Source organism: Schistocerca cancellata, chromosome 6 (assembly GCF_023864275.1).
Source record: "Schistocerca cancellata isolate TAMUIC-IGC-003103 chromosome 6, iqSchCanc2.1, whole genome shotgun sequence".
NCBI lineage: Eukaryota > Metazoa > Arthropoda > Insecta > Orthoptera > Acrididae > Schistocerca > Schistocerca cancellata.
The window spans coordinates 42,442,835-42,467,277 of NC_064631.1; the positions used below are offsets into that span (position 1 = coordinate 42,442,835).

A 24,443-nucleotide genomic window follows, 5' to 3' on the forward strand; every position below is an offset into this window, starting at 1 on the left:
ATTTTGTTTCAGGTCCTAGTTTAGTACTCGGCTCTAACATCTCAGTCGATGGGAAGCGGCCAGGGATTCTCCAACTGCAACTACCTGCAAAAATGTGGGACTCAGATGCTTTTGCAGAAACAAAAATGTCATGTGCAACTCAAAGTGCAATGGTGAATTTTACATAATTTGACTGTTTTCAAACTACAGGTGATGACTGTTTTGTTATTATAGCCATTGTTCACATTCCTCACCTCTTGGCAGTGAAGGTATACATTCACTGGTGGTAATGCACTATCCCTAGTCAATGTGTATTGTTTGACAGAACTGGAATCGGTAATCTGCTTTCACTAAAACGGCCAGTGAAGGAACTATCACCAGTGAAGGTATACTTTCCTTGAAACTTCCACTTCCAATAAAACACGTATACTGAAAATGTGAGGTGACAGGGTACAAAACTACGAAACAAATACATTGTCACAAAGTTGTCTTTTTGTACTGAAGATAACAGTTATTTTTGGGTTTAGCTATATTTCTGGCCTGCTTCCCATATTTAAATCATAAATTGGCTTTCAAGTTAAGAAGAGTCAGCCCATATCATAATTATACAACAGAAGCTTTGCAGAAAGCTCGTAACGAGATTAAATCATCTAGGAATGCAGCTGAGAAGTTAGTTTGTACAAACTGGCGTCTTTGTTATGGTTACAATTTTAGTCATTGAATTGTGTTGTAACCTCAACATTTTTTTCAGGTATGGCATATAAAGAAAGACAATATGGATGAAAATAAAAAATAAACATTTCTTGACTCCAAGTCACCCAACAATATTTTCTTAAACAGAAGAGGAAATGTTCACTTTCCAATTATGGTTTTCCTGTCATAGGACTCTATCGGAGATGTATAGTGACGGCATATCTTTACTTTGGGGCAAGGAAAGTCCCAATTTCTAGAATTAATTTTCTAGAGCTGAATGGCTAAGTGCATTTATGATCTGCCATACTATCCTGACTTGGAGGTTTGCTCAGAACATGTTGACTGCAAGAGCACCTGTTGATGAAAATGTGGTAAACAAATATTCTGATCATCTCCATCCTGAACTGAAGGCGTTCCAATATATGTAACCACAAAGAGACTCATTTTGTGGATGATCCTGGATTGATTAAAATAATCACAAAGAGGGGCAAAAAACATCCTGACAAAGTACAGAATACCACCAAGGTCTGTACTTGTAGCATGTTCTGTGGGAATGCTGATGGTGAGCTTGCTCCTGTTTACAAAACTACAAATGTAAGCATTTGTGGGGCATGTGGACTACACACAATTGCACTTCACCAGGATTTCCAATTTTTTTATGAACCTGTTTCCTAACCCGTAAAGGCAAGGAGGGACAAAGGTATTACTTGGTGATAACCTGAGTTCCCACACAAACACTGGAGTTATTTGACAGTGACAAGAACACAACATCTGTTTCATAGCTTTGCCACCAAGTGCTGAACACTGGTTGCAGCCACTGGCTGTGGAATTCTTCAGATCCCTCACGAAACACTAGCAAGCAATCTTGACTGATTGGAAAGTCTTCAGTTTGTATTAGGTTGGCAACAATATGTGAACAGGAGTTCCCAGCTTTGGTAAAGAAACACTTAAAATGATGAGAATAATGGCCTAAACCCGTGACCAAGATTAATAAATGCAGAGAAGATAATGAACTGTTACAAAGAAAAGTAAGTGACAGCTTCATAGAGCACTTAGATAAGAGCCAAAATGAGAGCAGGAAAGCATATATTGAGGAGGAAATGAGTCAATGTCAGCCCCGTAAAGAGCATTTCCGACCAAGATATTTAAGCTCATAATAGAGTGTGCTGAAACACAATCTTCAAGTGAACTGAACTTACCCCCACTTGACAAAAGAATGTAGGTAAGAAAAGGAATCAGCTCACTGCATTATTTGCAGCTCTAGTGAAAGTGAAGACAACAGTGTAGTGCATGCTGGCTCAGATTAGATACCTTGAATATTGGGAGTCAAACTGATGTTGTGGAGGAAACTCAGGATTTCAAGGAAGGAAATACTGGAGATGGCCACCAACAAAAGATGTAATCCAGTACAAAAATCAGGAAATATGTTGAAAAATAAATGCCCAAAGCAAAGAGGCAAACAAACTATTTTCAGGGAATGAAATTTTCACTCTACAGCAAAGTGTGTGCTGATGTGAAACTTCCTGGCAGATTAAAACTGTGTGCCGGACCGAGACTCGAACTCGGGACCTTTGCCTTTCGCGGGCAAGTGCTCTACCAACTCAGCTTGGGTAGCTCAGTTGGTAGAGCACTTGCCCACGAAAGGCAAAGGTCCTGAATTCGAGTATCGGTCCGGCACACAGTTTTAATCTGCCAGGACGCTTCAAACTATTTTCAGGGTTGCTGAAATAAGATTTCTATTGTGGTTTACTTAGAATGCTGCTACTCTTGGGTTGCATCACAATGTTATCATTAATTTCCTCATAAAAGTTGTTCATGGCTTTTTCTTGCAACAAACTGTCTCAAGTTACTTCGTATGCAATTATCTGTCCTAAAGAAGACCTCCACAATTACAACTATCGAACAGGCCATTAACATAGGAGCTGGTTAAGTAGGAATGCAACTCTTACAAAGTTGCACTACAAGTAGATACAACTTTGTAGCACCTATAAAATTCTGGCTCCCACAGACAAAAATTCTGATGAAACAACACTGCACTTAATAAATAAAGGATGATTATGTCGTAAAAGAACAGCAACATTTAAAAAAGTGTGCACTATACCCTTTTCTTAAAAATAAAGCATGATTTTGTCACAAAGCTGCTATGTTTAATGGTAACTTTCGTAATTTTCATTCCATGCAAAATCATTTGTAAATAGTATTTTTTGTGCTAATGGCAATCTGCAGGCAGATGTTGAAATAAAAATACTGAATTCTTCATAAAATTAATTGAAAATTGGTCCAGTTATAACAGGCACCAATTGTACAAGTATTCTGTTTTTATGTGGTGTTTGTAAATTACCAAAGACCTTCATACATAGTGAATACTGACGATATTGACATTTAGATGTACCTTGTATAATTTTTAACACTAATTAATGATAACCTACAGTATTCTGATTATGTTTAACACGTGTAATGAAAGTGGCACTTACTAATGCAGCAGGAGCCAATAAAAGGCACATTCTATAAGTTGAGCTTTCAATTATTAGTGCCTCCTCACAAATTTTAAAGACTTAATTTAAAATGAGTAGGTAATGACTTTCTGTGGGATTCACTATTGATGTACATGTACCAAGGAATATTGCGCACATGGGACATTCAACTACAGTGTACTATTACTAGTCACAAAAAATCCAACAAATTTGTCATCTAAAAGTGACAACACCAGTACACTTACCTTGTATGAGTTAGGAAATGACAATATTAATGCAAGTTTTCTTTAGTGTGTGTCATGTTTGTTAAAGTAGGTAATCTCCACAACTAATGGTTGCGATAAAATCGTGTGTGTTTCAGTATATACTATGGTTCTTGGCAAGTGGTTGACAATTTGGGCTTCAAGAGAAGTCTGAGGAGGAAACTGATGAAGAGAAATGAATACCAGTTTCATTCTCATCAAAAGGGTTAGGGTACAAATCAAACAAGAGGGCATGTGAAAATAACCTGGCAGATCTCTTGGTAGACTGCAGATGTGTAATGAAGAAAGAAATAGAAGAGAGGACATTTGATGAGCACACCACCCTAAACCATGGATATGTCTTTCCACCCTTCCCCACATGATAGTGCTTTTTTTTTTACGTAACCATGCCTTAAACACACAACTTTTCTGATTCACTCCGGACTGCAACGTATATGCAGACACTCGGCTTGTGTTTGGTGGCTGTTTTGTTTCATAATGCGACCACCAGAGGGCACCAGATGACTTCAAACTTTGTTTTCTCGCCAAAGGCATGCATCCACGAGGTAAATACAATGTATTTTCCTCCATTTCATTAATTTAAGGCAATGCTACATTATTTTAGTCAGAGAATGTTTCACTTAACATAAATAAGTTTTCTAAACAAGTGCATCAAGTGCCAGTTGGATTTTATGTTTGTATTTGGAGTAGCATAATTGTACATATCAGGTGTTAATGATGCCAAGCTTTGATGCTGACATTACTTTTACAAGAAGACAGTACAGTAAATATTGGCTCTAAGATCTATGAACAAACAGTAATGTTTTGGTTTTTATATACAAAAACAATATCCTTTTGTCTACTAGGCTTAACTGATGAAGAAATAATACAACTTATTTTGGAGGATTCCAATTTAAGTGACCTCTTCAGTGATGATTTTCAACCAAGTACCTCATCACAGAAGAGGCAATGGGCAAGATGAAGGGAGAGAAGTCACCAGACATGGATGAGCTAAGTGTACAGATGGTGAGAGCAGCAGGAGAGGTGGGGATACAATGGCTATATCAAGTAATGAAAATTGTGTGGAGACTGAAGATGATCCCAGAAGACTGGAAGAAGGGAATAATTGTCCCGATCTTTAAGCAGGAAAATAGAAAAGAGTGCAAGAACTATCAGGGGATAACACTGATGAGTCATTGTGCAAAGATTTTTGAGAAAATTTTGGAAGCACGAATTTGGACAGAATTAGGAGGTGGTATGAGAGAAGGGTTACATGGCTTCAGAACAAGAAGGTCCACAGTGGATCTCATTTTTGCTCTAAGACAACTGCACGAACAGCATTATGAGTATGGAATAGATCGACTGATGACCTTCCTGGATATTGAAAAATCATATCAGTGTATGTAGAAGCATAGTGTGGAAAGCCCTGGAGAACAGAGGAGTAGCAAAACAGATTATTTGAAGGATAAGGGAAATGTACGATGCAAGTGTGACCTGTGGGAAAGTGGGAGGAGAGAAATCAGCTTGGATTACACGGAAGAATGGCTTCAGGCAGGGAAGTGCACTTTCACCATTACTCTTCACTTCAGTGATGGATGATATAATGAGTACAATAGCACAAGTAATTGGCGAAGGAAAGATGAAAGCTATGGTGTTAGCAGATGATCTGGGGGAATAAGGAGGAGGAAGTACAAGAGCAGTTGGATGTATGGTAACGAATAGTACAAGAATATGGTACGAAATTTAGTACAAATAAGAGTGAGATGATTATCACAACAAGAATGAAGGAGAGACGAACAACTGGAATAACAATAGGAGGGGAACAATTGAGGAGAGTGGAGAGTTTCAAGTACCTAGGAAGACTGGCAGCGGAAGATGGAAAAAACAACAGAAATAAACGAGCAGGGCTTGGGCTATGAAAGTGAGAGAGAAAAGCAAAGCACAAGCTAGTGAGATGAAGTTCTTGAGGAACAGTACTGGAGTGACAAGGTTAAGAAATGAGAGGCTCGGAGTGTTAATGAAAGTGGAACCGTTACAGGAGGAGATACAGAAATCAAGGCTGAGACAGTATGGGCATGTTAAGCAAACCAATGAGAAGAGGATACCCAGGAGGATACACGAGATCAAACTGGAAGGAAAGAGACCAAGAGGAAGACCGAGAGACAGATGGCTGAAAGGAGTGGAGGAATGCATCCAGAAGGAAGGAGAAGACTGGACCAAGGTGAAGACAGAAGACGATGGAGAGGCTTATGTTCCAAACAGACCTGGGCAGAGGCTGGAAACTGTCCAAGATAATGGCCTCATTGTGCAGTGTTGTGGATGACAATGACACTTCTGAAGTTCATGGTGGTGAACATAACAGGAAGAAAGAAGAACAGGAGGTATAACAGAAATCAATTCCAATTCCAGGCAGGAGGCTTTTGTTCCACATCCTCCTCCAAAAGATTACACCTCAATTCAGGTTAGTGTTACTATAATGATTCACTGTCAGAACATGCCCACAACAGACTGCATGAATTCATTTAGATTAAACCTTAATAAATTTTGGGCATTTATTTCTAAATTTCAGAATCCACCAATGGTGGATTTGGCTGATTACTTTAGTGACGAGTTTTATGACGTAAGTGCATTGTACACTAATATGTACAGTGTAAGGATAACAGGTAATCTATAAATACTACTGCTGTGAAACTAAAAAAGTTTTTTTTGGCATGAACTTAGCAATGCGCTGTATCCTCTACCCCAGGTTATCTATGTACTGGGAAAAAGGTCTGGCACTAATAGTTGTGAGTGAGAGCTTGTCTACAGATAGGTTTCCCTCAATCAGACAGAACACTCATTTTGTCAGCACAGAGTCACCTCCAGAGGGAGCTCAAATAAACAAGTTGTGGAAAGTACAATGGGTCACCGACACAGAAGTCAATGCCAAAAGTTGCAAAGGTATGAAGTTTTACTCTATCGATGAGCAAATGGAGTGTTATTGGGTCATTGTCCACTGAAACATTATGTCAACAAAAACAGAAGCCTGTTGAACTGAAAAACTTGCTCTTCCTCAGGGATGATGAAAGATTTTGAGATTTACCAAGGTGATAGCATTCCACTAAGAGACCGAAGTATGGGTGTAGGTCCTGCATTTATACTGAGACTTACTGAAACATTGCCCCCAGGGAGTTTTGTGTACTTTGATCAATATTTTACCACAATTCCTTCACTACAGGCCATACAAAAAATAGGAATTGATGCCACAGGCACCATCATGATTAATCCCATAAGAGATGTGAAATTGTAAGAAGGAAAAGCTCAGAGGGGTGAGTGCCATGAATATGTCCATTGTGATTGTGCCCTAATTGTAGTAGAATGGAAAGACAACCATAAAGTGGTTTTACCATCAACTTGTGCAGGAATAGAAACACAAAGTAGAGATGGTGCAAAAAGGAGAACGAGTATGTGGAAATCAATTGTGCATATGTTGTAAAGAGTTATAACAAATACATGGGAGGGGTTGATATATGGGCCTAGTTATGCAGTAAGTGTCCAAACACCATTACCTGCATTTATATTGCAAAATGTTCTTGAAGGTGTGTGCATGTTATGCAAAATAGAATTTATTACTTACAAGGCCTTGCTTGTTATTGTTGCAGGAAGGGAATGTCACAGAACAATTTCCACAGGCCCAAAATGAATTAAGAAAATGTGGGGCTAGTATACCATTTAAACTCACTTATTTTTTATAATTGTCATTGATATTGAACTGGATGATACATTCATGGTACTGCATACTAACAAGGGCCTGTTTTTTGTGTATTACAAGAGGAAGATGGAATCATCATATGTGAGTTAAGACAAGGTGTCATGGATATTTATCGATCTATTGATATAGAAAATTCAGTTACAGAACATGATGTGGAACATGTCAGGTTAATAAAATGTGTCTATACAAGATATTACATGACACTTAATATTTTCATTTTTTTGTGGGGGTTGGGGAAATTACCCACTTACTATATCCAAAAATTCATCGAATGAGTAGGAGTTGCCATTAAGAAATTCTTTTAATTACCTTTTAAATGCTATATGGCTATCTGTCAGACTTTTGATGCTATTAGTAAAATGACCAAAGACTTTTGTGGCAGCATAATTTACCCCCTTCTGAGCCAAAGTTAGATTTAACCTTGAGTAGTGAAGATCATCCTTTCTCCTAGTGTTGTAGCCATGTACACTGCTATTACTTTTGAATTCGTTGGGATTATTAATAACAAATTTCATAAGTGAATATATATATTGTGAGGCTACAGTGGAGATCTCTAACTCTTCAAATAAGTGTCTGCAGGATGATATTGGATGAGCTCCAGCAATTATTCTGATTACACGCCTTTGTGCAATGGACACACTTTTACTCAATGATGAGTTACCCCAGAATATGATGCCATACGAAAGCAGAGAATGAAAATAGGCATGGTAAGCAAATTTACTGAGATGTATATCACCAAAATTTGCAAAGACCCTAATAGCATAAGTAGCTGAACGTTTCAGCAGATCCTCAGAGTGTTTTTTCCAGTTCAACCCCTCATCAATGCATACACCTAGAAATTTTGAATATTCTACCTTAGCTACTGATTTCTGATCGAAGTCTATAATTATTAATGGTGTCATTCCATTTACTGTGTGGAACTGTATATACTGTGTTTTGTCAAAGTTTAATGAGAGCCCATTTGCAGAGAACCACTTAATGATTTTCTGAAAAACATCGTTTACAATTTCATCAGTTAATTCTTGTCTGTTGGGTGTGATAGCTATACTTGTATCATTGGCAAAAATTAGCAGCTTTGCATCTTCGTGTATATAGAATGGCAAGTCATTAATATATATTAAGAGCAGCAGAGGACCCAAGACCGAACCTTGCAGCACCCCATTATTGATTGTTCCCCAGTTTGAGAAATCACCAGTTTCTTTGCATATTATGTGAACTGCTTATTTCAACTTTCTGCACTCTTCCAGTTAGGTATGATTTAAACCATTTAAGCACTGTCCCATTCATACTAAAGTACCTGAGCTTATCTAGAAATATTCCACGATTTACACAATCAAAAGCCTTTGACAGATCACAAAAAATCCCAATGGGTGACTTCCAGTTATTCAGAGCATTTAATATTTCATTAGTGAAAGTATATATAGCATTTTCTGTTAAAAAATGCTTCTGGAAGCCAAACTGACATTTTGTTAAAACTTTATTTTTACAAAGATGTGAAGCTACTCTACAATACGTTACTTTTTCAAGAATTTTGGATAAGGCAGTCAGAAGAGACATTGGGCGGTAGTTGTTGACATCTGATGTGTCCCCTTTTTGTGCAGTGGTTTAACAAGGGCATACTTCAGTCTATCTGGGAAAATACCCTGCTTTCAGAGAGCTATTACATATGTGGCAAAGAATCCCACTTATTTTTTGGGAACAAGCTTTTATTATCCTGCTTCCATGTGAGCTTTTATTCTTCAGAGAGTTTATCATCTTCCTAATTTCAGATGGAGAGGTGGGTGGAATTTCAATTGTACCTAATGGTGTGGTTAAGGCCTCTTCCATTAACTGCCTTGCTTCTTCTAATGAACATTTAGATCCTATTTTTTCTACAACATTTAAAAAATGATTATTCAAAATGTTTTCGACTTCTGGCTTCTTGTTTATCAAGTTACCGTTCGCTTTGATGGTGATGCCGTCATCTTGTACTCTTGGTTACCCTGTCTCCCTTGTAATAATATTCCAAATTGTTTTGATTTTGTTATCAGAGGTATTAATCTCAGACATGGTGCATATGCTTCTGGACTTTTTAATAACCTTTCTCAATGTAGCACAGTAGTTTTGATAATATTTGGCTGTTTCTGGGTCATTACTCTTTCTTGTTGTTAGATACAGTTCCCTTTTGTGGTAACAAGATATTTTTATTCCTTTAGTAAGCCAAGGTTTTTTGCATGCTTTCTTATAATTAGTTTTAACTGCTTTTTTGGGGAAACAGTTTTCAAATTCTCTTACAAGTGTATCATGAAACAAGTTATATTTTAAATCAGCAACAGGTTTCGTGTACACCTCATCCCTGTCTAACTGCTGAAGATTTTCTCTGAAATTTCTAATTGTTGAGTCATTAATTGAACACACAACTTTGGAGGGTAGCTTTGAATTACTGAATGGAGCCATGTCATATACTGTAACTAGCTGAGCATCATGATCACAAAGGCCATTCTCAACAGGACAATAATTTATGCTTTTAAACCTGTCTTGGTCTATGAAAGTGTTATCTATCAATGTGCTGCTGTCCTTTACTACCCAAGTAGGAAAATTAATGACAGATGTCAAACTGAAAGAACTGAGCAAGACTTCGTCATTCTTCCTATTACACTCTTTTCGTGAATCAACATTGAAATCCCCACAAATAATAATCTGCTTTCCCCTATCTGACAGATAGCACAAAAAGGCATCCAAGTTTTCCAGGAATAAATGAAAGTTTCCTGAAGTGGAACTATATACTGTTACAATTATAAAAGAGCCCTCCTTCAGTTTAAGTTGACAGGCACATGCTTCTATATGTTGCTCTAGACAAAACTTTTTTGTATCTAAGCTTTCTACACAGTGATAACTTGACATATATGGCAACTACTGGCTCAAATGGCTCTGAGCACTATGGGACTCAACATCTTAGGTCATAAAAGGTCATAAGTCCCCTAGAACTTAGAACTACTTAAACCTAACTAACCTAAGGACATCACACACACCCATGCCCGAGGCAGGATTCGAACCTGCGATCGTAGCAGACCCGCGGTTCCGGACTGCAGCGTCAGAACCGCTAGACCACCGTGGCCGGCCGGCAACTCCTACTTTCACCTTATTCTCTCTACTCTTATGTGCAGCTAGTTTATAACCACTGATATTTACCTTTTCCATATCAAACACAGTGTGATGCTCAGACAGGCATAGTACATCTATTACATAAGATTCAATATCATCTAAACAAACTAGGAGCTCATCTACTTTGGTCTTCAATCCCAGGATATTTTGGTGAAAAATGGTAACATTATTTTTTACTTTACTTTTGTGAGAATTACTTTTTTCTTTAGTCCACCAATATTTTCGTTAAATATGATAACATTATTATTATTATTTACTTTCCTGTTGTGAGAATTTTGTGAGTTTTGGACCTGTTTAGCACCTGCCTGCCTGAACTTCTCATTGGACACTGATAATAGTCTAAAAAAGAGGTGCATCCATGAGTACTAATGTCCCCCCCCTTATGGATTTCACTAACAACCCTGCCAGTTTACCCTTCCCTTTCCTATTGAGGTGTAGGCCATGCCTTGTGAAATCCCCCCTATCAATAGCCTCAACAGGAACCAATCCAATGTCTGACAGAGCGGCCGCCATATGCAACTTATCCAATTCCATATTTACCCTCCTGACAGAGCAGTTCAACTGGGGCTGATCATGCCGCATGAAAGCGGGCACCAGCCCAACATTGGTATGGGTCGTTGCCGAGGCTATTTTCACCAGGTCACACTCAATACTGTAGCCCTGATCCCTATCAATACTGTTTCCCACTCCATCCACTATAATCACATGACCCTGCTTCGTGAAACCCTTGCACAAGGAACCTATATCCTCTACCACCTGTCTAAAACATGCACTTTGCTTGAAAAAGTTTGTGACCTGGTACCTGTCACCTAATTTTTCTTGCAAAATCTGGCCCACACCTCTTCCATGCCTGCTACCTAGCAACAGAACTTTCCTCTTACTTTCTACTGTTTTTGAACAGTTGGTTTCCTAGTGAGATTGTTGCATCTTAACTACATCTACTTCTACTGGAGCCCCTTCCTTACGTAACTGTGGTAGCAAGGCAAATCTATTGGTTGTGCCAACTGGGAAACTGTTCTCTTTCTGTGGCCCCTGTTCCCAGCTACCACTTCCCACCACTGTTTAGCCCCCCCCCCCCCCCCCCAACCTCTTCAGTTCCTCCCTCGCTCTGTCCAAATTAGCCTGAAGAGCTCTAATTTTCTCCTCCTGTTCAGCTATAATCCTATCTCTCGAGCAAACCTTGCAAAAGAATGGAAGAGTCATGTTTGCTTCCCCAATTCCCATGCCGCTACAATTTCTCTTATGAAACCACCTGTCACAACAGCTGCACAAAACCCCTGAACTAATTTTCCTACTGCATCTCACACACTTGGTATCCTCGGTAGTTTGGAAGTTAGATAACAGATTTACTAAGTGATAACGATAATACGTTAAATACAGATGCAAAAGGACACTAAATATGTTTTGTAAACTAATATGTAAGTAAACTATTGCCAAACGCAATTAAATCTGTGTTATAACGCTAAATATGCGGGATCAAAAATTAGGCCTAAACAGCCGAATGTAACCAAAATGAACTTTTTGCGATAAGTGGCAGAACACGCAAATAAAAGAAAAACCTTTAAATGGCAAGCTCGAAGAGCACACTAATGAACGTATTTAATTAGTTAATCTATACCAAATGCACTTAAGATTGTGGTATAATGCTAAGTATGCACACTTGGAAAGTAAGGCAAAGCCGCGAAATATAGACAAAACGAACTTTTCGCTATTTCTGGAACAATATGCAAATAAAAGAAAAACTTTTAATGGTGAGCTTGAAGAGTACACTAAAGAACATATTTAATTAGTTAAAAGTGTTCAACTACAATTAATTACGACCTAAATTACTTATCTTTCTCGAGAGCTCTGTCTCCGTACATGCGGCCTTGTGCAGGGCTACCAACCAATGTAGTGGAGGTCATAATAAGATTACATCGGCAAAAATGGGACATTATGCACCATATTAGTAAGTTCCCAAAATATGTAAGTCACAGAATACATAGCACCTGATTTCATGATAAACAAAATGTGTGAATTATATAAGGAGGATCACTGTCTTACTTTCCAAGTATAAGACAGTATTTATGAATGAGTTTAATTTAAAAGGAAGACAGTTCAAAAAGACATGTAATGTTTGTGACAGATATAAGTCACAAGCTGCATCAGCAAATGCTGCAGTTGATAAGACAATGCCCAAAGACCAGTATGACAAACACATATTTAGAGGAGAGCTCAGAAAATGCTGAAAGAAGATATGATTAGAGCTCAGGAGGAAGATCAGATTGAAACATTCACGTATGATAAAAAACACACACACACACACACACACACACACACACACACACACACACACAACAACAACAACAACAACAACAACAACAACATTGCCATTATAATGGATACCAACAAATATAATCTTTTACAAAAGACAACTCTGGATGTACAACTGTGGAATCCATACTGGTAAATGTAATGAGGAGCACTGCTATACCGGGACTGAAGGCATTGCTGGCCATGGGGCTCAAGAAGTAGGGTCATGTCTTCGACACCACATACTGAACAATGTAAATCGTTTAGTGGAGGAAATGGTTTTGTGGTTGGTTTTTGTGGGGGAGAAAACCATAATTTAAATAGTTTTTAATGTTAAAAGCGTCCGCCTGCTTAGCTGGGAGGTTACGTACTTATCTCCCATGCAGCATGCCCGGGTTAGGGATTTTCTCCTCTTGTGGACTGGATGTTGTGTTATCATTTCATCCTCATCATCGGCATGGAAGCCACCCAATGTGGCATCGACTGAAACAAGACTTGCAATCGGTGGCCAAACTTCCCCGAATGGGGCCCTCACGGCCAACAATGCCATACACTCATTTCATTTCAATGTTAAAAGCAACTCTAGAAGAGCATAGTTCTTTAGAGGCAATTACACCTGACAATAGCGACTTTGGTGATATACAACGTGCTCTGCAGATGCAGGATGGACTCTATACACCAGAAGACCATATCCGTGTAATGCAGAGGGCAAGGAAAACTAATCCCCTACAGACCCATAGGACACATAAAACATGACTTTAAAGAAACTGCACAACTTGAAAAGAATATTGCTAATAGGAATTAAGACATACATCACAACAAGCTGGCTGCAACTCAATCAGATTAGAATCTCAAAGAGCAAACCCAACTCTTTATTTATGAATGCAGAATTAGATGAGAATTTTGTTGTTGATGTCAAGAAAACGAGAGCTGGTCACCCAAAGTCTACAGTAAACTTCTCATCACTCCTGTTATCTTTGTGGCCTAAGGGGAAGCATATATCACAGCCACAATTGGATGACATCGCATCCCTTACGCATCTCATTCCGAGTGATGCTACGACGTTTTACAGTGATCTTTCAGTAGATTGTGGTATTGTGGACGATACTGATGGGGTTGATGGGGAACTGGACTTCACCGTGGACTAACATCGGATTCACTATGCAAAATGTATTATTTTTCTTGCCACTGTATTGCATTATGTTCATATTATTTGGCAAATAATTGAAGTTCAATATATTAATACACACAAACATAACTGTTGCCAGGTTTTTCAACCTGCTGATGCACACTACCTAGTCCCTCAAAATACAACACAACAGATCCAAGTGCCATTTTAACTTATTGAGGTAAGCAATAAGGAACCAACTCCCATTTAGGCCCTTTCCACCTAGGGAAATCTATATTTCATACCTTTCTTTACTTTAAACGTCTGGTATCTAAAATTTACACTGTAACAACATTCTCACCTTTTCTATATTGTACTTTTAGAATTTTGTTTTTAATGCTCTGCAAAACATGATATAGCTCAAAACTATAAATTTGGAGCTGGTTACATATTGCGTAACTGGGCCCACATGTGATCAACAGATGGAGTGCTATAGGACAAAACAAAGAAATGGGCTCCAAGATTAATATTTCACATTTTTGACTTGAGCACTGTAAATAGTTGGTTGCAGTACTGAGAAGAATGCAGAAAAACAAAGATCCTAAAAGAAGTATCTTGGATCTGCTCAAGTTTTAGGATGGCCATTGCACAGGCTCCAATATCAATCAACATCAGAGAGAAAGTAAAGTCATGCAGAAAATGACGACTTCTGTCATACTACTGTAAGTCCTTGAAATAGAAATAAATAAAAGCACTTCTTGAACAGCACAATAAATGTTATTCAATAAATGTTATTTGGCCTGGGATACAACCTAACTAGCACGATTGCACTAGTGAAGTTTTTTCAAAACTATCACCTTGAGAATTTTTTCAGTATTTTTACCGATTCCAAGATCATAACGCATGAGAATTGGCGTACTTCAGATAAAGATTTAAAAAAATTTTCTCCGAGGGTGGGTAGCTTGTTTGTCTCAATGATGCACGTTCTAGGCACGTACTGCTGTTATTTTCCAGAACAATTTTTATCTTCCAGCAATAAATTTATACCACAATATCAAAGTTTTCTGTTTGTACATTTAGATAAGCACAAGAAACATCCAACTTCACACTCCCTCTTTTAAGGTTTCTGAAGGAAGGAAGATAAGCTAATGAAATAAACAGTTTATGTTTCAACACCACCTGTCTCAAATCCAAATGACACTGCACACAATTACTATGTTGATAAATTCTAAACATTCACATCAAATGCAGCACATCTTCTAAATATAAAACTTGAGTTGAGTACAATACCCGAGATTTTCCACAAGCACATACTCCAGAGATAATTAGCCTGCTTCACGACAACCTATTTCCACACACACACACACACCAAAAAGCAGCTGTAACAATGGAATGATCTGCTACAAATAATACCATATTGCATTAAGATTAACAAAATTCTAAAGCTACAACATTCAGGTTACTGTATTTAAAGAAAATTTTACACCTCCATAAGCCCAAATTCCTGTTTTTGTCAGAAGTCATTATGCTTTCTTAAAGGACAGAATTGGCACCATAAGGGAACAGTAACATACAAAAAGCAGTTCAAAAATACAAACAAAACTTCTATTCGCCAAGCAAGAGTAGGGCAGCCACTTGTAAATAAAAGATAGCTGACAATTAACTACTTATTGCACTACTGATCAGGTCACAAAGAGCAGAGTGGAAATGTAGAAGGAAATATGTTCAAATTAGGATCAGTCACATCATATATGCAAGATTGTGAATTAAGGTGGACACAACTTGATGAAGTATACGAGACAGCGAGAAATACACTCCTGGAAATTGAAATAAGAACACCGTGAATTCATTGTCCCAGGAAGGGGAAACTTTATTGACACATTCCTGGGGTCAGATACATCACATGATCACACTGACAGAACCACAGGCACATAGACACAGGCAACAGAGCATGCACAATGTCGGCACTAGTACAGTGTATATCCACCTTTCACAGCAATGCAGGCTGCTATTCTCCCATGGAGACGATCGTAGAGATGCTGGATGTAGTCCTGTGGAACGGCTTGCCATGCCATTTCCACCTGGCGCCTCAGTTGGACCAGCGTTCGTGCTGGACGTGCAGACCGCGTGAGACGACGCTTCATCCAGTCCCAAACATGCTCAATGGGGGACAGATCCGGAGATCTTGCTGGCCAGGGTAGTTGACTTACACCTTCTAGAGCATGTTGGGTGGCACGGGATACATGTGGACGTGCATTGTCCTGTTGGAACAGCAAGTTCCCTTGCCGGTCTAGGAATGGTAGAACGATAGGTTCGATGACGGTTTGGATGTACCGTGCGCTATTTAGTGTCCCCTCGACGATCACCAGTGGTGTACGGCCAGTGTAGTAGATCGCTCCCCACACCATGATGCCGGGTGTTGGCCCTGTGTGCCTCGGTCGTATGCAGTCCTGATTGTGGCGCTCACCTGCACGGCGCCAAAAACGCATACGACCATCATTGGCACCAAGGCAGAAGCGACTCTCATCGCTGAAGACGACACGTCTTCATTCGTCCCTCCATTCACGCCTGTCGCACACCACTGGAGGCGGGCTGCACGATGTTGGGGCGTGAGCGGAAGACGGCCTAACGGTGTGCGGGACCGTAGCCCAGCTTCATGGAGACGGTTGCGAATGGTCCTCGCCGATACCCCAGGAGCAACAGTGTCCCTAATTTGCTGGGAAGTGGCGGTGCGGTCCCCTACGGCACTGCGTAGGATCCTACGGTCTTGGCGTGCATCCGTGCGTCGCTGCTGTCCGGTCCCAGGTCGACGGGCACGTGCACCTTCCGCCGACCACTGGCGACAACATCGATGTACTGTGGAGACCTCACGCCCCACGTGTTGAGCAATTCGGCGGTACGTCCACCCGGCCTCCCGCATGCCCACTATACGCCCTCGCTCAAAGTCCGTCAACTGCACATACGGTTCACGTCCACGCTGTCGCGGCATGCTACCAGTGTTAAAGACTGCGATGGAGCTCCGTATGCCACGGCAAACTGGCTGACACTGACGGCGGCGGTGCACAAATGCTGCGCAGCTAGCGCCATTCGACAGCCAACACCGCCGTTCCTGGTGTGTCCGCTATGCCGTGCGTGTGATCATTGCTTGTACAGCCCTCTCGCAGTGTCCGGAGCAAGTATGGTGGGTCTGACACACCGGTGTCAATGTGTTCTTTTTTTCCATTTCCTGGAGTGTAATAAAGTGTAAGCACTGGACGACACCGTAGTATTTTAAATTCATTAGCATCTTTTCTGATCTGTTTACAATTGATTTACTCCACTAAAAATCTGCACTTTGTTTCCTGATACCAAAACAAAAATTTAATCAATAAAGCAGCCCTACTGGTGGCAAAAAGGGAAACAATAGACAAATTTTAGTTTTTGTTGACCCACACCTGTGACCAATTAGACAAAACCTTCCCTCATACAGACATTAGATAATTCCTTCTCTGTTTGAGGTCTGTACCTAACCAACCCAACTGGTGACTGCCAGAGTCAATGCTCTCTACACCAACAGTCGACGCCTGTCTGCTAATGAATAATGACTAGATGTCACATGAAATCAAAGCAATACTCTAACGGAGGTTAAAGTTGGGTCAATCCAAATGAAGTGGTCCAACAAAAATTAAGTTGGTTGCTTGACCATTTTTCAAATATTAATTTTTTATATGTGATTACCCTATAATTCAGAAGTTCCAAATAGTTTTTAAACAAATTTACCTTTCACCTTTACTAAATGGTGGCCATTTTTGTTTGTAAGGGCGCGACAATGTTTCAGTTTAGAGACATTAGTGAAAATTTGAATATATCTGCACTGGGTAAAGTTACAACATTCCAATTGCATGATTGTTTTCAGAAAAGTGTCCTCTACAACATTGCCTATTACATAAAATACCCTAAATTCAAAAATAACCAGTCAAAATTACCTCCAAAGTTTGGTAGACAAATTATAAAAAATCCACTTTTTAGGCCTAAAAACAACAAACAAGGAGAGATTTATGCGAGTATTTTTTCCTATAATTAGATATCATACACTACTAGTCTCATATAGAGCAAGAACACTTACCTACAAATGCTTCCTTAATTTTTATGAATTTTTGAAAATTTTCATTTTTTGTGAAGTTTGGGCTTAGTTATCTCAGGTGGGACTCAATATAAAAATATTATTTTTGCACAGTTTGTACACCTATAAGATAGCAACATACTATAAAAATTTCAGCATTGATATCTGACTGAACAAAGATATGAAGTTATGAAAATGAGGAAATAATTCACATTACTCTACAACTTATCTTATGGGTGTTGCCTATTCATGTGTGATATTGGTGGGATATAATCAATTATTATTGAAGTAAGGTACTGAATTATATACAAAAAGTGGAAACATAATTGAAATTAACATTTATTTTATTTTGACATACTTAAAATAATTATTTTCAAATAACATCCTTAGAGATGTGACTGTTCCCAAAGCTGGTGGTGAATGTTAAGAACACTTATTTCTTCAGATGGCTTCTGTGATATAGAATAAGACCTCCCAGTTGCTGTGCTAAGTTCAAGCACTGAAAGTTTCCTTAAAACATTTTTCACTTGAATCCAAACTTTGTGACTAGCAGATTTCTTGAATGATGTTCTTAGACCAGCAGGACGGTAAAAATGCACAAAAACATCATTGTTTTCATGGTAAAAATGCACAAAAACATCATTGTTTTCCAAACTCATTCTTTCAGCCTCTGCAAGCCATCACTGTCCATCATACGCACATACCACTATGTCATTCAAAGTTAAAGCCAGAGACGTAATTTTACTGACTCAACAATTCTCTAATTTCTGCTTCTGATGTTACATAGCATCGAACTAAGTTTTCTGTAATGGCAAGGAATTTGCGGAATTGCCTTGTTCCTTTTATTGCAATACAGTTTTCAAATCTGGTTTGAAGTGTTGTTTTCATATGCAGACCCTCTTCTTGCTTGATCAGAAAATAGGTCAGGCTAATGCCTTTAATATCACACTTGCAAAAGACCTACATGTCCTGTAGCCTACTGTGAGAATTTGGTCTCTGGTTTAGGCTGGCTTTACTTACCGGTAGGCCCTACTTCACGTTTTGTTGTACTTCCATCACATGAGTTTTTACCATGGCATGATGAAAAAATGTGCCATTCAGCCTCCAACCCAAAGTCTACTTCGTGGTTGCAGATTTGAAAAATTCTTTTTATTCTTATACAGACTACCACTTCCATCTGAAAAGTATATCAGCTTCTCAACCTTGGGAAAATTTTTCTTTTATGTAATTTATTACACACTTTTTAAATACATGCACAGCCAAAGTGTTGAGCTCCAAATAGTCGCTTAGAATGCAAACTGAAGAACTACGAACGTCATTTTTCTCATTTTTAAAGTAGAGAATAAATGGCTGCACTGTTGTCTTTATTGCATCCTGAACTGCAAATGTAAAATTTTCTGCAAAATCAGCCAGCACTATGCATTCAGTTTCATGAAGTTGTGCTTTTTTTGTCCAAAATCTTATTTTGGGTTTTAGGAACAACGTGGTGACATTTGAGTTTTTAAGTTATCAATGATTCCAAGTACTCTTCCTGAGATTTAACCACTGTTATCATTTCTGCCCTGTCAGTTGTGACCCACTGTATGAAAGTAATAGTGTCTCGCATTTCATCATCATATTCGTGAAAATTCAATAACGGTTTCCTTACCAGGGAATTTATTACACCAACTCCTTATGCAGTTATAACTGTTAATATAGTGTCACACACCATTAAACCTAGCAACTCTTGGTAATTAAGATCACTGAGTTTTGCCATACCCAGCAATAAAGTACTCCTTTGTTGACAATAAACCTAAACGTAAGTGGGTATTTTTGTTACCATAGAACAAATGCGAAAGCTCCTACTGTTTAATATTGCATTATTAAAAATAAATAAACTAAATGAATATTGCTAATTATTTTTGAATTTAGGATATTTTGTGTAATAGACAATGTTGCAGAGGACACTTTTCTAAAAACAATCATGTCAATTGCAATGTTGTAACTTAACCAGGTGCAGAGACATTCAAATTTTCGTAAATGTCTCCAGCCTGAGAAATCGTCGCACACCTACAAATAAAAATGGCCGCCATCCAGTAAAGATGCACGATAAATTATTAAAAAAAAAACTGTTTTGAACCTCTCAAATATAGGCCAAACACACATTAAAAAACGGTCAAGCAACCCTCACTGGGCCACTTCATATGGACTGACCCAATTACGTAGTGGAACTTTGGGTTAGCTACAGCAGATCACCACAACCAAGATTTCGAATGTATGCTGCGGTCATTTAGTGGCAGACCGAAACAGTTTACGATCTTTCAGCAGTGGGCTACTGCAAACGCAAAAAATAGAATGTGACTATCACCCACTACTGGCCAGTTGCTACACCACAAGTTCATATTCAATGAACTACAGCTCTCATTCTTTCCACACAACAAACTGCTTCCAACACAATCTTACTACTTTCGGTAAATGTGTTACGTCAAACATTGACACTACACAACTATGTAATTTTTTGTCAACTTTATTTTTCAAACGCTGACAAATTCCAGAGTTTGATTACCTGTTTCGTTCAGTAAAATTTTACTGCCGTGACATGCCTTATTTGTTTGTATATATACTGATATTTTGTACATAATAGTTCCACCATATTAATAGTCAAAACAGTAGGCTTGTGTGTACTCTTACAGCTTCTTAGTAGCTCTGATTTGTCGTATACGGGGCATATGCATAAATATTTTCCTCTGCGGTAGATCACGTTGCTTTATCCCCTTTCCGAATAGGTTTAAATAATGCTTGTTTTGCCTACAGTGTCACTGATATACGACAGCTCGTCCAGATCAAAATTTATGCGAGAATATCGTGAATAAACTTACCAGAAAAACTAAAGAACATTTGCTCTCCAAATTTTCTCGACAGGCACTTTACGTATACTTCATAACAGTATCACACAAAACACACATATACGATTCGCATTTTGAACGACACTGCTAATTCAAGTTGAAGCGCTACTGCACCAAAGATCTTAGATAAAGCAAGTACACCAAAGTTTTTACAACAATCATACACGCGTCTTTTATGGTGTGACAGTGGCGTCGTCTGCTAGCATCGGAAGTTAAGCTCGATTCACGATGTACGTTGTGTTACTGAAAATCAAAACATTCCACAATGCATTTCAAATGGTGACATTACACAGGGTATCAAGATAACGAAGTGTCAACTTTTCTGAGGAAGAACTTTTGACGCTGACATAGGAAGTCAACATGTTCTCCCCGCTTCATTCATGTCACAATTGTAGATAATCTGCTTTTGTTTCTTCTAATCTTGCTTTCACTGTTTACTTTGCTTGTAAGAGACAACGAGATAACGAAGTGTCAACTTTTCTGAGGAAGAACTTTTGACGCTGACATAGGAAGTCAACATGTTCTCCCCGCTCCATTCATGTCACAATTGTAGATAATCTGCTTTTGTTTCTTCTAATCTTGCTTTCACTGTTTACTTTGCTTGTAAGAGACAATTCAAAGATGGAACGTGTCCTTGCATGTGTTTCCTGTGCGTGCTATCACAAAAGATGCCACATATCGGATATGTACAAAGAGGTCCATCCCATGAACCGTATGAAAATAGAGGGAGAGGAAATAGAGCAAGTGAATAACTTCAATAATGAATGATATGTATTGCTCAACAGAAATTAGGAAAAGAACTGCAATGGCAAAAGAAGGATTCAAGAGGAAACAGAAATTACTTAGAGGACCACTAAACAAAGGTCCGAGAAAAAGACTTGCCAAATGTTACACCTGGAGCGTTGCACTGTATTGTGCGGAGACCTGGACAGTGAGGCAGGAAGATGAAAGAAGATTGGTGGCACTAGAGATGTGGATATGGAGAAGAATGGAAAAGTGAAATGGGAGGACCGAGTAAGGAATGAAGAAGTACTAAAAAGAGTTGGAGAAGAAAGAAACATGCAGAAAGTCATCAGAACGAGAAAACGGAACTGGATTGGACATTGTTTGAGGAGGGACTGTTTATTTAAGGAAGGAATAGAAGGAATGGTGAAGGGAAAAAGGGGAAGGGGAAAATGAAGATATCTAATGCTGTACAGTATCAAAGGAGACAGATATTCAGAAATGAAAAGACTGGCTATGGACAGACATAAGTGGAAGAGGCTTAACCCACAACAAGATCTGCCATAAGGCAGAATACCACACTACTACCACAGTCTAACATAACAGTCGTGACACTTCGCCTCAATTTTGTTGCCTACAGCGCCAGCAGCGCCTCAAGCGGCTGGTAGGTTGAACTGAGAGTTCGGCGCGATCGTGAAAGCGAATAGTGATTGATTATTTTGATTTATACAATGGTTTTTACCATAAGGAGCGTTTGTAGAGCAATAAATTGCAAAATTGCAGCAACAACAAGAAGAAGACACCACAGCTGTCTCTTTTTAGGTTTCCTAAGGATCCTGAGATGTATATACCATCATGTTACTAAACTGTATCGTCAGGATTCACTTGCAAACTATGTGTGTATAAATGATGAATGTATCGTTTTAGGAGCAGAAAATGGCTTGTTAATAGCAGACGAGAAGACCTTATGAAGAAAGACCCAGTTTACCTGTATAATAATATTAGGTTTCGTCCGCTACATTTCGAAGAAACCCAGTTCATGAACGTAGACAATAACAAACTCGTGTGGAATGCAGTACCCACACTGTTTGACATCCTAAATAAGCCACCTCAACGGACGATGAAGAGGAAACTGCCACAAAGATTCGACAGTCAATCTAAAGCTGTAAAACAGTCGTATGACACAGAAGCAGCCAGTTCAGCTCTCCATGTATCAGTGCCAGATTCGTGCGAATCGTCACCACAGACGTGCTTTGACGATAAAGTGGTTAGATTAAGTGCAGCTGTTCATGTCTTACAAAAGCGTGTGAAGTGCCAGAATGTGCAGATCGAGTGAAATTATTACGGGGCAAGGAAAGTGCCTACAGACATTGTTTGAAAATTATTCAAATATTTGGTTTTTCGTGAAATGTAATGTAATCAGCTCATTATAATGTTTTCAGCATATTTCTGCCACTATTTGGCAGTTGCTTTCCCACTTTGAATAATATAAAGATTAAGGTCGTACTTGTGGCAACAGGCAACAATGACACACACAGTAGGCCTACAGAACGATAAACGAGCTGTCGATCGCTTTTGCATGTAGAGGTACATGTCTGTGCTTCTTACATGTGAATCTACGTGTTTATATTCTTTTGATATCAACGTGGTAAGCAGCAATTCTGTCCAATGTCACAAGTGTCTCTTCACGAATGTGTTGTAGCTTGCCACTCTATTCATGGTTTTTGTCCATAATTGCGCTTATTTTAGAATCATTAATAGAAACATATATGCCTTCCGATACTAAACAAACTCTTGGAGGCAAGAAAATAACTCGAATAATTCGGGAATTACGTAGGAAATGGATGTAAACAAACATTATGCTTACAACGCGTTTGACGCTCACCTTACCTGTCGCATGGAGCGCTAGTGTCGCTCCATCTGTCAAACGGCAACAACTTTTACAGCAGTGAGTGTCGCGACTGTTATGTTAGACTGTGCTACTACTATATTGGACAGCGAAAAATTATGGGAGTAACAATACCTGAATAAAGGAAAATCCTATATTGTCCACAAATAAGAATGGAAATTGATTAAATACTTTTCATAAAACTACATTTTTAAACAGTGCAGAAGTCAGCTCAGTTGATGAAGAAAAGTGAGGTTCTTTTTGACATTATTTGGTACTTATAGAGGAAAAAAACAGTGGTTAAGGTAAAGAGCCTCTATGTGTACCTTCTAAATTTGTTTGAAGTGTTTGTATGTAAATATTTTCTCTACCAAATAAATGTAGATAAGGTATTTGAAAATTTATGGACGATAATTTTTCCATTTTTTCAGTTCTACATCTGTAGCTATACTCTGCCTCTGTACTTGCTGTAATTAATCTAATCTTGTCGTCAAGATCCCTACGAAAGCAGTAAATAGGAAGTTGTAGTACATTCCTAGAGTCATCCCTTAAAGCCAGTTCTTAAAATTTTGTAACCAGCCTTTCTCATGATAGTTTATGTCTATCTTCAACTGTCAAACAGTTCTGTTCTGTCAGTATGTCCACAACACTCTCCCATGGGAAACAAATCTGAGACTATTCATGCTGCCCTTCTCTGTATGTGGTCAATGTGCTCTGTTAATAGTATATGGTACAAGTTCCACAAACTTGAGTAGTACTGTATGATTAGTCACACTACTGTTTAAATCAGTGTCCTTTGTGTAGTGATTGCATTTAACTAGTTTTCTAACAGTGGCATAGGTTGTCTTACATGGGCCTTGCATCAAAATTTGTCGCGAGATTCTTTTACTCGAATGTGGCGAAGATCAAATCGAGGGTTAAAATTTCTCATAGAAGAAATAAAAACTCTCATTTTGAATTAAATAAATAGTTATTGGTCAAGTATAGGTTTCACAGGTAAGTAATTATTTACAATGAAGGCTCCTAGGAGCTAAGTTAGGAAAACAATTAAAATATATAATTTTCTCACCTTCTTTTTTGGCGATCTTACTTATTAAATCAACCATAGCTGAATAGTTTTTCAAGGTGTTCTGCCTCTGCAGACAGCACTGACAAGTCTGTA

At 38.7% G+C, this 24,443-nt stretch overlaps 1 long non-coding RNA gene across 2 annotated transcripts in view; it reads right to left on the reverse strand.

Moving 5' to 3' along the window:
• Positions 1-20,775, reverse strand: part of LOC126191517 (uncharacterized) — a 77,358-nt gene extending 56,583 nt beyond the window's left edge. The window contains exon 1 of one of the 2 annotated variants that reach the window (XR_007538361.1): positions 20,644-20,775. This is a non-coding gene — a long non-coding RNA (uncharacterized LOC126191517). Of the gene's footprint in view, positions 1-17,788; positions 17,906-20,643 lie in introns of those variants that run through there. The other variant, XR_007538362.1, reaches the window with a different exon arrangement.
• Positions 20,776-24,443: the final 3,668 nt, after the last annotated feature.